The 14,608-nt window shown below is 40.7% G+C and overlaps 2 non-coding genes across 2 annotated transcripts; both read right to left on the bottom strand.

Annotated features, from left to right (window-relative positions):
- Positions 1 to 2,541: 2,541 nt before the first annotated feature.
- Positions 2,542 to 2,623, bottom strand: trnas-uga (transfer RNA serine (anticodon UGA)). Its single transcript has one exon. It is a non-coding gene; the product is annotated as a tRNA-Ser (tRNA).
- A 1,506-nt stretch (positions 2,624 to 4,129) lies between these two features.
- Positions 4,130 to 4,211, bottom strand: trnas-uga (transfer RNA serine (anticodon UGA)). The gene has a single exon. It is a non-coding gene; the product is annotated as a tRNA-Ser (tRNA).
- Between the last annotated feature and the right edge of the window lie 10,397 nt (positions 4,212 to 14,608).

The raw sequence follows: 14,608 nt of genomic DNA on the forward strand, positions 1-14,608 counted from the left end.
GAGGTGGATCACACAAGGACAAAAGTATCCAAATTCAACTGCCTAATTGAAATATTTTTCAAGCAAAGTAAAATAGGCTATTTTCCGAGCACTTCAATCGTTGGACGAGCCCATAAAGTAAGGACAATTTAACTTCTCTAGGGTAGGGGGCAGCATTAGGAATTTTGGATGAAATGCATGCCCAAATTAAACTGCCTGCTTCCCGGGCCCAGAAGATATGATATGAAAACTGTACAGGGAGAACAAATTGGATTTCAATTCCAATGCTTAAACCACTTGGCCATCGCAGCAGTAGGAATCTAAGGAAAGTGATGAGGAGAAAGCAGAAGTGAGCTATACGCTTCGAGCAAGGTAAGAACATGGGTGGGGAGACCTTATTGAAATTCAGGTCCAACGTTGAAAGAACTCGGCCATTGAATGCTGTTGGAATGCAAGTAAAGGGATTGGGATTTGGAAACAGACATCATTGGTGTAAAATGGTCAACTTGATGGCACGACATATTGATCTTGTTGCGCCAAGTAACCTCGGTCCTTTAACCTGTTGATCTGGGGGCGCTGTTGTCACTATTTATGCTAATCGTGTAATTTTTGAAACGGCTTCCCACAAAATTCTTGATCGTACAATATGCATATTATTATTATTATTGGATACAAAACAGTCTATAGTTTCTATAGGAGTTGAAATTTTGTCTCTAAGTGGAACAGAACCCATTCTACAGCAATTTCCCTGACATGGAGTCAGATTTCAGAAATGTTGGCCCCTGATCTGGAGTCAGTTAAAAGGCCACAGTTATTGCTATGAGTATACGGACACTGCTTACGTCTTCCCCTGGATGCCTTTACGTGATGACGATTTGAATGGGGTCGATTGCGCGTTCACAGGCACTACAAATTAAAAAACCCTGTAGCTAGGAACTCTTTTCTTGCTGCGTCATGCGCCTGGAGGACATCGACCCGCACTTGTTCCAAGCATTAGTGGAGGGAGTAATATTACTCTGGTCATGCTTCTACTCGTTATAGGAGTTAAAAACATCATAAGGTAGTTAATTTAAAGCGTTTTATAGCAATTTATATCCGTTTAGTGCGATTTTGGGACATTTATTTCTGAAACGCTGTGAATTGCTGGGCACGCTTCCAGTTCATCCCGAACGCAGTTGGCATTTCCACATGGCAAGAGGACAGCTTTCCACCAAAAGACGATTACTCCCAAGAAAGGATCCTTTGCCCAAGATACTGATGGAAGAACAGATCAAAGTAGGACATTTTTATTATGATAAATCGTGTTTCTGTCGAAAAATGTTAGTGGCTTAGGACGCCATGTTTTTTGACGTAGCTTCGCTTGGCGCAAGCTGTATTGAAAAGTAAGGATAATTTAAAAAATGTAAATCCGCGATTGTATTAAGAATTAAATTGTCTATCAATCCCTGTCCACCCTATATTTTTTAGTCACGTTTATGAGTATTTCTGTATAAGAGTAGATCACTGTCTAATATGGCGCACGGACATTTTCTCACCAGCTGGGCTACATTTCACATTGTCTAACCATGATTTTGGTGGCTAAATATGCACATTTTCGATCAAACTCTACATGGATTGTGTAATATGATGTTACAGGAGTGTCATCTGAAGAATTCTGAGAAGGTTAGTGAAAAAATTAATATATTTTGGCGATGTTGACGTTATCGCTCACTTTGGCTAGAATCAATGCTGGGCTGCTATGTGCTATGTGCTATGCTAATATAACGATTTATTGTGTTTTCACTGTAAGACACTTAGAAAATCTGAAATATTGTCTGTATTCACAGGATCTGTGTCTTTCGATTAGTGTATGCTGTGTATTTTTACGAAATGTTTGATGATTAGTAAGTAGGTAAACACGTTGCTCTATGTAGTTATTCTAGTCCATTTGTGACGGTGGGTGCAATTGTAACCTATGCCATCTACCTGAAATATGCACATTTTTCTAACAAAACCTATCCCATGCCATAAATATGTTATCAGACTGTCATCTGATGAGTTTTTTTCTTGGTTAGGGGCTATAAATATCTTAGTTTAGCCGAATTGGTGATAGCTACTGGTGTTGGTGGACAAATAAAAGATGGTGGATTATGCTAATGTGTTTTTAGGTAATAGATTTACATCTTTACATATTGTGTCTTCCCTGTAAAACATTTTAAAAATCGGACATGTTGGCTGGATTCACAAGATCTGTGTCTTTCATTAGCTGTATTGGACTTTAATGTGTGAAAGTTAAATATTTAAAAAAAAAAAAAAAATTGAATTTCGCGGCTCTGCCTTTTCAGTGGGGGTGGGGGGGGAGTGCCGCTAGCGGCACCCTGAGCCTAGACAGGTTAAATAGCTGTGAAGTTTGGAAGTTTAATGTGCAAGTCAAAAAACTATGTGCAGAGAAAGTACAAGTGAGTACAAGTACAAGTTATTCACTGAGAATAAGATTTTAAAAAGGACAATTACGTGTATTAAGAAAAATATCCATATCAAGTCACTAAGTATATGTTAAAAATAAAGACAGGTTTGCTATAGCGCTGTGAGCAGGGTTCGAACCTGCGCAGGGAGAACCCATTGGATTTCAAGTCCAACGCCTTAACCACTCAGCCATCGCAGCTACGTCTGTTACTTCCGACGCCTTACCCAGTCCGCTATCTCATTCTGACCATTTTACCTCTAAAATGACCAGATTAGCCTTCTTGAAACGTTTGTAATGGAAGATATATTCTGAGCACTTGAATCAAAGGACAAGTCCACGGTTTAAGGACATTATCCATATCAAGTCCCCAATGACATGTTACAAATAAAGACTGGATCGTCAAAGCGAATTGTGCAGGGTTCGAACCTGCGCGGGGAGAAACCATTGGATTTCAAGCACAACGCCTTAACCACTCAGCCATCGCAGCTACTTCTGTTACCTACGACGCCTTACCCAGTCCACTATCTCATTCTGACCATTTTACCTCTAAAATGACCAGATTATCGCTACTGAAGAGCCTACTTGAAATGTTTGTAATGGAAGATATATTCTGAGCACTTGAATCAAAGGACAAGTCCACGGTTTAAGGACATTATCCATATCAAGTCCCCAATGACATGTTACAAATAAAGACTGGATCGTCAAAGCGATGTGTGCAGGGTTCAAACGTGCGCTGGGAGATACCATTGAATTTCGAGTCCAACGCTTTAACCACTCGGCAATCAAAGCTTTCTGAGGTGGATCACACAAGGACAAAAGTATCCAAATTCAACTGCCTAATTGAACATTTTTTCAAGCAAAGTCAAATGAGCTATTTTCTGAGCACTTCAATCATTGGACGAGCCCATAAAGGACAATTTAACTTCTCTAGGGTAGGGGGCAGCATTAAGAATTTTGTATGAAATGCATGCCCAAATTAAACTGCCTGCTTCTCGGGCCCAGAAGATATGATATGAAAACTGTACAGAGAGAACAAATTGGATTTCAATTCCAATGCTGAAACCACTTGGCCATCACCGCAGTAGGAATCTAAGGAAAGTGATGAGGAGAAAGCAGAAGTGAGCTATACGCTTCGAGCAAGGTAAGAACATGGGTGGGGAGACCCCATTGAAATTCAGGTCCAACGTTGAAAGAACTTGGCCATTGAATGCTGTTGGAATGCAAGTAAAGGGATTGGGATTTGGAAACAGACATCATTGGTGTAAAATGGTCAACTTGATGGCACGACATATTGATCTTGTTGCGCCAAGTAACCTCGGTCCTTTCCAAAGCTGTGAAGTTTGGAAGTTTAATGTGCAAGTCAAAAAACTATGTCCAGAGTAGTACAAGTGGACTATTCACTGAGTACAAGTGGACTGAGTACAAGTGGACTACAAGTGGACTATTCACTGAGAATAAGATTTTGAAAAAGAACAGGGAGACACAATTGGGTTTCAAGTGTGAGGACTTAACCACCTGGCTCTCAGTATTTCCAACGTAATTCTAACAGAAACAACAGTATATGTACTGAAGAGCCTATTTTAACTGTTTGTCAAGGCAAATATATTCTGAGCACCTGAATCACTGAACAATTCCATGTATTAAGGACATTATCCATATCAAGTCACCAAGTATATGTGAAAAATTACAACAGGTTTGAAATTGCGCTGTGAGCAGGGTTCGAACCTGCGCAGGGTGACCCCATTGGATTTCAAGTCCAACGCCTTAACCACTCGGTCATCGCAACTTGCTAATGTTAAATACACTATCTCGTTCTGACCATTTTTCCTCTCAAAAGACCAGATTATCATTATAGAATGGCCTACTTGAAATGTTTGTTATAGAAGATAAATTCTGAGCTTGGATCATTTACCAGTCATTGTTTCGCAGCCTTGAAATGCGTGGATAGAGTCCAGGAGCCAAGATGATTTGGATGGACTCCGTCATTCCTGTTGAGTATCTTCTGTTTCCCGAAGGTGTCAAAGTTATCAATAAAAGTGACTCCATGTGTAATGCCAGCAGTCTGCTAAATCTTTCACACCCGCGGCCCAACGATGGTACTGGACCTGAAATTATTGCAGTCTTTTATTGATAAAATCAGTTCTTTAAAATCCATTTTCAAATGTTCCGAGCTAGCCCTGCTGATGTCGTTTGACCCCACATGGACTACGACAGTGTCAGCTCCCGGCATCTATGGTAGAACAGTCGGAAGCAACCTTGTTATGTCCTGTACTCATGCTCCTGGGTAGCACAGGGTTTTCGCCTTGGGGCCCGAGATGTTTCTCACCATAGAGCTGCCTATGATGACAGCTGGTGATGTTGAATGGGCCGGTCTCTCAAGCAGCCTCACAGTCTGTTGAGCTCCGAGGATCTGAACCCGAGGTAGAAGCCACCGGAGAGGGAGACAGAATCGAGGACGAAGACACAGGTACCTCCGCATCCGATCTTGATTGGGAAGCCACCACTATAAATAATGAATTGTATGGGCTACATTTGTGAGAATGAGACATGTATTTACTTACCTTATCAATCTTGAAGACGCTACACTCATGTATCACTCAAAGTATTGTGAGTGAGTGCATCTTTCCAGGGTGTTGATGCATCCTCCTGCCAATACAGCCTTTTCCAATACCACGGGTAGGTTTTGCTCTGATGTCAAATCAACTCATATTGTTGCTAGCTAGCTACCTTAGCTGTTGTGCTAGCCAACATGCTACTGATCCGTGACACTAGCATATTGATATGCATATTGGTATTAAAAGACAGCAACATATTCACCTAAAATTATAAATGTTTAGGCAAATCCTTAGTTAACCTGTCTAGGATCAGCGTGGCGCTAGCGGCACCCCCCCCCCCCCCCCACTGAAAAACCAGTGCCGCGAAATTCAAAAAAAATATTTTTTTAAAATATTTAACTTTCACACATTAAAGTCCAATACAGCTAATGAAAGACACAGATCTTATGAATCCAGTCAACATTTCCGATTTTTAAAATGTTTTACAGGGAAGACACAATATGTAAAGATGTACATCTATTACCTAAAAACACATTAGCATAATCCACCATCTTTTATTTGTCCACCAACACCAGTAGCCATCACCAATTCGGCTAAACTAAGATATTTATAGCCCCTAACCAACAAAAAAACTCATTAGATGACAGTCTGATAACATATTTATGGTATGGGATAGGTTTTGTTAGAAAAAAGTGCATATTTCAGGTATATGGCATAGTTTACAATTGCACCCACCATCACAAATGGACTAGAATAATTACAATGAGCAACGTGTTTACCTAACTACTAATCATCAAACATTTCGTAAAAATACACAGCATACACGAATCGAAAGACACAGATCCTGTGAATACAGACAATATTTCAGATTTTCTAAGTGTCTTACAGCGAAAACACAATAAATCGTTATATTAGCATAGCACATAGCACATAGCAGCCCAGCATTGATTCTAGCCAAAGTGGGCGATAACGTCAACATCGCCAAAAATATATTAATTTTTTCACTAACCTTCTCAGAATTCTTCAGATGACACTCCTGTAACATCATATTACACAATCCATGTAGAGTTTGATCGAAAATGTTTATATTTAGCCACCAAAATCATGGTTAGACAATGTGAAATGTAGACAAGCTGGTAAAGAAAATGTCCTTGCGCCACTTAGACAGTGATCTACTCTTATACATAAATACTCATAAACGTGACTAAAAAATATAGGGTGGACAGGGATTGATAGACAATTTAATTCTTAATACAATTGCGTTATTACATTTTTTAATTTATCCTTACTTTTCAATACAGTTTGCGCCAAGCGAAGCTACGTCAAAAAACATGGCGTCCTAAGCCACTAAAATGTTTCGACAGAAACACGATTTATCATAATAAAAATGTCCTACCTTGAGCTGTTCTTCCATCAGTATCTTGGGCAAAGGATCCTTTCTTGGGAGAAATCGTCTTTTGGTGGAAAGCTGTCCTCTTGCCATGTGGAAAAGTCAACTGTGTTCGGGATGAACTGAAAAGCGTGCCCAACTTTTCACATCGTTGCAAAAATAAATGTCCCAAAATCGCACTAAACGGATATAAATTGCTATAAAACGCTTTAAATTAACTACCTTATGATGTTTTTAACTCCTATAACGAGTGAAAAGATGACCGGAGAAATATAACAGGCTAAACTAACGCTTGGAACAGGTGCGCGCCGGTGTCCACTTTGCTCATGACGCAGCTCCCAAAGAATGACTAGCTTCAGGGTTTTTTCATTTGTAGGGCCTGTGAACGTGCAATCGACCCCGTTGGAATCGTCATCACGTAAAGGCATCCAGGGGAAGACGTAAGAAGTGTCCGTATAGTCATAGCAACGACAGTGCCCTTTTAAATGACTTCAGAAGAGTGGCCAACATTTCTCAAATCTGACTCCATGTCAGGGAAATTGCTGTAGAATGGGCTCTGTTCCACTTAGAGACAAAATTTCAACTCCTATAGAAACTATAGACTGTTTTCTATCCAATAATAATAATAATATGCATATTGTACGATCAAGGATTTTGTGGGAAGCCGTTTAAAAAATTAGCCACATTAGCATAAGTAGTCTAAACAGCGCCCCCATCCCCAACAGGTTAACTAGCCACCTATCACATGAATTGTGCAAAAATATTATAGCTAACATTAGTTTGCTAAGCGCTAGCCAGTCAGTCAGTGGCGCTGACAGAATGAAACTGGTATCAACAAAATGTGTTTCATTCTATCCCATAAAACATGTACATTGCTAACTTGGCATCATTTAGCTAATAACATGTTAAAGTTTATTAGGAGGTTTAAATAATAAGTTAGACACTCACTGGACAACTGTAGATAGCTTGGTTTCCATTTTCCAAAATATGTTCTAATCCCCTTGATTGGTTATCAACGGTTACTGGTCTTGAAACTCATGTGTACAGCATAAACTGCTTCTGGTAAATTGTTTGACACTGGTGGCAGTACATATTATTGTTGCCAAAGGTCAAAGTTTCACCACTAGTGGCAAATGTTTGCAAACTTCTGGTGATATTTCGTGGCACACTATTTAGTTTCCAGCAAATTTGCCACAAACTTGTGGGAAGTTTTCAGCAACAAATACATCTTTGTAAGTTTAAACTGGCCAACTTTCCAACTTTGGATAGGACTGAGGTGATTTTGGACAATACGCTCAACAAGTGGTGCCATCTAGCACCAATGATGCCTGTGTTCAAATCGCATTCACTTTACTTGTGATATCTGAGATATTTAGTCATTGGACTTGAAGTCCAATGGGGTCTCCCCACACAGGTTAAAATCCTGTTCGCAGTGCTATGACAAAATAGTCCTTCAAATATTTGAACTACACTATATATACAAAAGTATGTGGATACCCCTTCAAATTTGTGGATTTGACTATTTCAGCCACACTGACAGGTTGCTGACAGGTGTATAAAATTAAGCACGTAGCCATGCAATCTCCATCGACAAATGTTGGTTTACTGAATAGCTCAGTGACTTTCAACGTAGTACCGTCACAGGATGTCACCTTTCCAACAATTCAGTTCGTCGAATTTCTGCCCTGCTGCCAACTGTATGTCCTGTTATTGTGAAGTGGAAACATCTAGGAGAAACAATGCCTCAGCTGCGAAGTGGTAGGCAACACAAGCTCACAGAATGGGACCGTCGAGTTCTGAAGCGCGTAGTGCATGAAAATTGTCTGTAACACCCACTACCGAGTTCCAAACTGCCTCTGGAAGCAATTTCAGGACAATAACTGTTTGTTGGGAGCTTCATGAAATGGGTTTCCATGGCCGAGCAGCTGCACACAAGCCTAAGATCACCATACACAATGCCAAGCATCGGCTGGAGTGGTGTAAAGCTCACTGCCATTGGACTCTGGAGCAGTGGAAATTCATTCTCTGGAGTGATGAATCACGCTTTACCATCTGGCAGTCCAACGGACGAATCTGGGTTTGGCAGATGCCAGGAGAACTCTACTTGCCTGAATGCATAGTGCCATTTGTAAAGTTTGGTGGAGGAGGAATAATGATCTGTTTTTCATGGTTCGGGCCCCTTAGTTCCAGTGAAGATAAATCTTAACACTACAGCATAAAATGACATTCTAGACATTCAGTTATTGCAGCTTGTTTGGTTAAAAGGTCACACGGCTGTGTTGGCTGAATGGTTAATGTGTTGGTCTTGAATCACAGCAAAATTGGAAACTTGACGGCATCACATGTTGAGCCTATCATTCCAAAATCTCTAAATTCTATCTAAAGCTGTGAAGGTTGGCCAGTTTAAAGTTCCAGTCAAAAAACAAGGTGTGGGGAAGTGCTCAAAACTAATGCACTACTGCACATAATTCCTGCATTTTCTCAGACATTGACAGTGACTTCATATCTACAATTCTTTGGATCACAATGGGACACTTTTTTGGGTTTGAACTCTGTGTGAACTCAATGTGACCTTATCACAATCTCAGTGCCTTCACAACAGACCCCCTGGAACACACCTAGTGTCTTCCCCGCATCCTATGCTTCTTACCCTTTGGCAGGTAGATCTGTACCTTGGAGACTAAAAAACATTGCTACTGAAATGAAAACCAACTGCTCCCCCAGAATTACAACCATCTTCCACCACCTAGGGGAGACTCGCCTCAAGCTTCCTGAACTCCTGCGGAGACAAAGTGGCTGCATCTGGACACAAGCACTGCACCTTGGGTAACTCATCAAACCCTGCAAACTAGACAACTCAAATGTCAGCATGTCCGGCCAAGGATTGAGGTTAGGCCTGTCAGCAACCATTCATCTCCCCCTCAATCCCACCTCCTAAATAGCAACGCCAGTCATACAGTCGAAAACAGAACGGTATTATGTTCAGTTTGAGCAGTAAATACTATTACAAGACTAAATACATTTTGTTCTGTGCGAGTTATTATTTTGTTGACCTTTTTATGTATTATGAATCATCAGTTTAATGGTTTATGGTTTTTGTCATTGTAATTGTCATAACACACCAACATATCCCCAGTTCCTGTTGTATTAAATGCCATAATCCTAACTTTAATTAAATAGTTATGACTTAACATATCAGAGGTACAGTATTTCTTTACTTAAACTCAGCCTCCCCTAACCGGAGAATGTACTGAACTCACACTATGGATATGCAAAGTACAAGGTAAGCAGCTTTAAGAAATAATAATAATTTCAAAGTGCTAGGGATACAGTTTTGCACAGTTTTATGATGGATGTTTTTAATGTTTCACTGATGATAAGAGGCAAAGGGAAATCATGTCTTAGTCTTCACAGGAACCCAAGCAATTATTTCTGCAATATGATGATAGCCTGTATGATGGGCAGGGTGTGAAATGAAATCATTAGAAGCCATAGTCCCCACTGTGCACTCAAAGACTTGCTGGAGACAGACAATTCATAATTATTCCACTCCAACCTCTGTCGCAACTCTCGTTGAAACATGTTAGTACTTGTATTCATTAAATGAAATCCTGAAGTAGTGGTTGAACTGGTATTGTGGGATTACTATTCTGCCCTACCAAGCAAAAAGACAGTAACTGCTCGTAGCATAGAACTGAGAAAAATTGCTTTTATTTACCTCGGTTTCACAGTAACTTTATGCAGTTACTGCTAACATGACCCACATTTTCTCCAAAACGCAATACAATAGAGGCAGGATACTTGTCCACATGATTTGACATGTATTTAATGGAGCAAGAATGACATTAACCAAGCCTTTTTGCTTGGTAGGGCAGTATTGCTGTGCTAGTTGTGTGATAATACTGGTGATTGTAGTAGTAGTAGTAGTAGTAGGTAAAACTACGTAGCGTGGCAGTAATTATGAAAAATATTGGAAGAGTATCTGTGTAGTAAATTCACCTCATCCACAGGAGAAAATCTGTGAAGTAAAGACAGAGATAATAAACTCTTCCTATGCACATGTTCAACTCAAAGTGCAGCAATCCCCAAAGTAGCTTCACTTTTAAAATCAGTCGGAGCAACAGTCGTAAATTCGTAACTGGGTCATTGTGAGTTTTTGTTTGGTGGGCACTTCATCACTCTGTGGGGAGCGTGTCAATGATGACCATAGGGCCTGCGTCACATGATTTACAAGGATGATAGCGGTGCATGTGATAATACAAATAATACCGTTTTATTGGACATTTAAGTAGGTCAACCTGAACAGAGTTATTCTGTGTCAGACAAAAATGGGGGCCTTCGGAGAGCACAAACAAACACACTCATCCATCAAACCCATTCACCCTGAAGTTGAGCCGCTGTCTTCCGCTGTGGAGATATAATTTAGGTGCGGAAATGGCTATTGACATGGCATGAATGCATTTTAATCCAATTCAACTTTTCACTGTGAGTTTGAAGGTGCAGATGTCGGATCTTAACTTGACCACTTTTTTGTTGCGTAGAATTTTCCTGATGCATCAAGAAATTTAAATGAGCCTTGTGATTAACCAAAAATGTGCCCGTTTTCTTTCTTTTCGTTTGGGGGCAATTGAGTCATTGGGATCAGGGCTCGCTATCTTAAAATAATGTTCTCTCTCGCTCGCTCAAACGCTATAGACCAAGGTCCTATTACTGCAACATTCAAATGTAAAAATAATTATCTGAAATTCATCCATACACATCAACAACCATCGTTATATATAAAGTTGAAGTCGATAGTTTACATACACCTTAGCCAAATACATGTAAACTCATTTTTAAACTACATTTAAACTACGTTTTTCACAATTCCTGACATTTAATCCTAGTAAAGAATTCCCTGTCTTAGGTCAGTCAGGATCATCACTTTATTTTAAGAATGTGAAATGTCAGAATAATAGGAGAGAGAATGATTTATTTCAGCTTTTATTTCTTTCATCACATTCCCAGTGGGTCAGAAGTTTACATACACTCAATTAGTATTTGGTAGCATTGCCGTTAAATTGTTTAACTTGGATCAAACGTTTCGGGTAGCCTTCCACAAGCTTCCCACAATAAGTTGGGTGAGTTTTGGCCCATTCCTCCTGACAGAACTGGTGTAACCGAGTCAGGTTTGTAGGCCTCCTTGCTCGCACACGCTTTTTCAGTTCTTCCCACCAATTTTCTATAGGATTGAGGTCGGGGCTTTGTGATGGCCACTCCAATACCTTGACTTTGTTGTCCTTAAGCCATTTGGAAGTATGCTTGGGGTCATTGTCCATTTGGAAGACCTATTTGCGACCAAGCTTTAACTTCCTGACTGATGTCTTGAGATGTTGCTTCAATATATCCACATAATTTTTCTCCCTCATGATGCCATCTATTTTGTGAAGTGCACCTGTCCCTCCTGCAGCAAAGCACCTACACAACATGATGCTGCCACCCCCATGCTTCACGGTTGGGATAGTGTTCTTTGGCTTGCAAGCCTCCCCCTTTTTCCTCCAAACATAACGATGGTCATTATAGCCAAACAGTTCTATTTTGTTTCATCAGACCAGAGGGCATTTCTCCAAAAAGTACAATCTTTGTCCTGATGTGCAGTTGCAAACCGTAGTCTGGCTTTTTATGGTGGTTTTGGAGCAGTGGCTTCTTCCTTGCTGAGTGGCCATTCAGGTTATGTCGATATAGGACTATTTTTTACTGTGGATATAGATACCTTTGTACCTCTTTCCTCCAGCATCTTCACAAGGTCCTTTGCTGTTGTTTCTGGGATTGATTTGCACTTTTCGCACCCAAGTACGTTCATCTCTAGGAGACAGAACGCGTCTCCTTCCTGAGCGGTATAACGGCTGCATGGTCCTATGGTGTTTATACTTGCGTACTATTGTTTGTACAGATGAACGTGGGAACCTTCAGGCGTTTGGAAATTACTCCCAAGGATGATCCAGACGTCTGGAGGTCTACAATTTTTGGCTGATTTCTTTTGATTTTCCCATGATGTCAAGATAGGCCTTGAAATACATCCTCAAGTACACCTCCAATTGACAAAAAAAAATCAGAATGAACAGGTAAGTGTTCCAACAGTCGAACAATAAAAACCAACATTTCACTATCAGTCATGGTAATAGTATGCAAATCTGACACATTTCACCATAGAATGAAAGGGACGTCAAAAGTACATTTTTTGTTGTTGAATTTGATCTAATCCGAACCCTTTTCCTAACCTTAACTTATTCCTCTTGACTTAATTCTCCTAACCGGCTACGAAAAACAATTTTTGACAAAAGCTGTATCCCTTCTTGACAAAACCAGATTTACATTCCATCCTCCTTCTTTTCTGAACCTCTCCTTTCCACTTTGAAGGGTGTTTTCTTTTCTTAGCTGCCCCCTCAGTTGTGTAGCTACAAGCTGTAAATAAAAAGAGACACACACAATTTTTTTGTTGATTTTTAGTATGTGGCACAAAAAGCTTACTGAGATTATATACTGACTGTATGACAGATGTACTTATAGGCCTTGTCATAAAAACAGAATAACATTTAGACACACACACCCAGAACGAGAGAGAGCAATGGAATGGGAGGATGCTGCACTGGACTGACCGGTTGATTTAGCTAACGTTAGCTAGCTATATAGTTGACGCTGCAGCTACTTAGATAGCTTATCCAGCCTATCTAGTGGCAATATAATGTGATATCTAGTTAGCTATTGCCACACACATCTGATTAATGTATTCACTCTTTATGCCAATGGCAAGGTGGCTAGTTGGCCAACAAACAGAAATCATATGGGGAGCTAAAAACAAAAATATTTCTTAGGCTTGTGCTCGGCCATGGAAACCCATTTCATAAAGATCTGGACAAACAGTTATTGTGCTGATGTTGCTTCCAGAGGTAGTTTGGAACTCGGTAGTGAGTGTTACAACTGAGGACTTTTTACGGGCTACGCACTTCAGCACCCGACAGTGCCGTTCTGTGAGCTTGTCTGGCCTACCACTTCGCGGCTGAGCCGTTGCTGCTCCTAGACATTTCCACTTTACAATAACAGCACTTACAGTTGACCGGGTTAGCTCTAGCAGATCAGATTGCAGCCCAAATAAAGTAACAGACACATCTCAACATCAACTGTTGAAAGGAGATTGCGTGAATCAGGACTTCATGGTCGAATTGCTGCAAAGAAACCACTACTAAAGGACACCAATAAGAAGGGACTTGCTTGGGCCAATGGACATTAGACCAGTGGAAATCTGTCCTTTGGTCTGATGAGTCCAAATGTGAGATTTTTGGTTCCAACCGCCGTGTCTTTGTGAGACGCAGAGTAGGTGAATGGATGATCTCCACATGAGTGGTTCTCACCGTGAAGCATTTGAGGAGATGATGTGTGGGTGCTTTGCTGGTGACAATGTCTGTGATTTATTTAGAATTCAAGGCACACTTAACCAGCATGGCTACCACAGCATTCTGCAGCGTTACTCCATCCAATCTAGTTTGCGCTTATGTAACTGATGTGAAATGGCTAGCTAGTTATCGGTGGGGAGCGCTAATAGCGTTTTAATCGGTGACGTCACTTGCTCTGAGACCTTGAAGTAGTTGTCCCCCTTGCTCTGCAAGGGCCGTGGCTTTTGTGGTGCGATGGGTAATGATGCTTTGTGGGTGACAGTTGTTGATGTGTTCAAAGGGTCCCTGGTTCGGGGCGAGGAGCGGGAGGGAAGCTATACTGTTACATTGATGCTGTTGACCCGGATCACTGGTTGCTGTGGAAAAGGAGGAGGTCAAAAGGGGATGAGTGTAACCGATGTGAAATGGCTAGCTAGTTAGCGGTGGTGCGCGCTAATTGCCTTTCAATTGGCGACGTCACTCGTTCTGAGACCTTGAAGTAGTTGTTCCCCACAAGGGCTGTGGCTTTTGTGGCGCGATGGGTAACGATGCTTCGTGGGCGTCAGTTGTTGATGTGTGCAGAGGGTCCCTGGTTCATGCCCAGTTAGGGGCGAGGAGAGGGACAGAAGCTATACTGTTACACTTAGTGGGAGAACATTTTGGTGTTTTTAAACTTCTGACTGGTACTGTACATTGGCATAAAAAAATTGCATAAAATTGTCCATAAACTCTTGAGCTGTTCAAGCTAGACACACCAAACCAACTTTCAAATGTTCAAGCAATCCTAACTTCAAATTCTTAAAAATATTTTTTATCCACTATAACT

Source organism: Salvelinus fontinalis, unplaced genomic scaffold, assembly GCF_029448725.1.
Source record: "Salvelinus fontinalis isolate EN_2023a unplaced genomic scaffold, ASM2944872v1 scaffold_0327, whole genome shotgun sequence".
NCBI classification, from domain to species: Eukaryota; Metazoa; Chordata; class Actinopteri; order Salmoniformes; family Salmonidae; genus Salvelinus; species Salvelinus fontinalis.